General features: G+C 44.2%; 1 pseudogene; it reads left to right on the top strand.

The window, feature by feature from the left end:
- The first annotated feature begins 311 nt into the window (after positions 1 to 311).
- On the top strand, positions 312 to 430 carry LOC145416949 (5S ribosomal RNA; annotated as a pseudogene).
- Positions 431 to 712: the final 282 nt, after the last annotated feature.

Raw genomic sequence — 712 nt, 5'->3', positions numbered from 1 at the left:
TCTGTGTCTACAGCCGTATGCACACTGAATGAGTGACTCGATGTAAACAGTCACTCATCGCTCGATACTTTGCCAGACAAGCTGCTGCCAAACTCCAGGAAGTGGATATCCATTGCCAGCAGGGAGGAGCCATGGATAACAGAGATGATGATGTGAGAAGTGTTATAAGTGCTATTGACTTCGAAGGATTTTAACCAGTGTTCTCCCCATTACCTCCTCTCTGGCATAGTGTCTTATTCTCCCATAAGGTAAATAAAATGTGGTTTTTAACTGTAATAATACCCCTTTATAATTTTTTGAACCATATTAATACTTTCGAGGAGGCTACGTTGAGTACACTGCTTCCCGTCCGATCAGCGAAGCTAAGCAACGTTGGGTCTGGTTAGTACTTGGATGGGTGACCGCCTGTGAACACCAGATGCTGTTGGCATAATGTTCTCCCTACGTGTCAAGTGGGGTTGGTGGAGGATTAGTGCCCCTTCCTGTAAAACAATTAACTCTAAGCCCTTGGCCACCCCATTTGGGATACATGGCGTCTGGCAATGAATGATGAATGAATGAATAAAAAAAATTTGCACCACAAGAGGGGAAAAAATGGACTTTGGGCAGGGGTGTGGAAGGAAATAGGGGAATTCAAAAGTCCCTGTAGCACAAAATTTCACTAACACAGTAGGGGTGTGGAAACAGTTAACCATGTTAGATGAGGACAGAC

This window comes from Coenobita brevimanus, chromosome 13 (genome assembly GCF_032717465.1).
Source record: "Coenobita brevimanus isolate Jiangsu-jjx chromosome 13, ASM3271746v2, whole genome shotgun sequence".
NCBI lineage: Eukaryota > Metazoa > Arthropoda > Malacostraca > Decapoda > Coenobitidae > Coenobita > Coenobita brevimanus.
The sequence above is the reverse complement of the archived record's forward strand: the minus strand, read 5'-3'. Positions and strand labels throughout refer to the sequence as shown.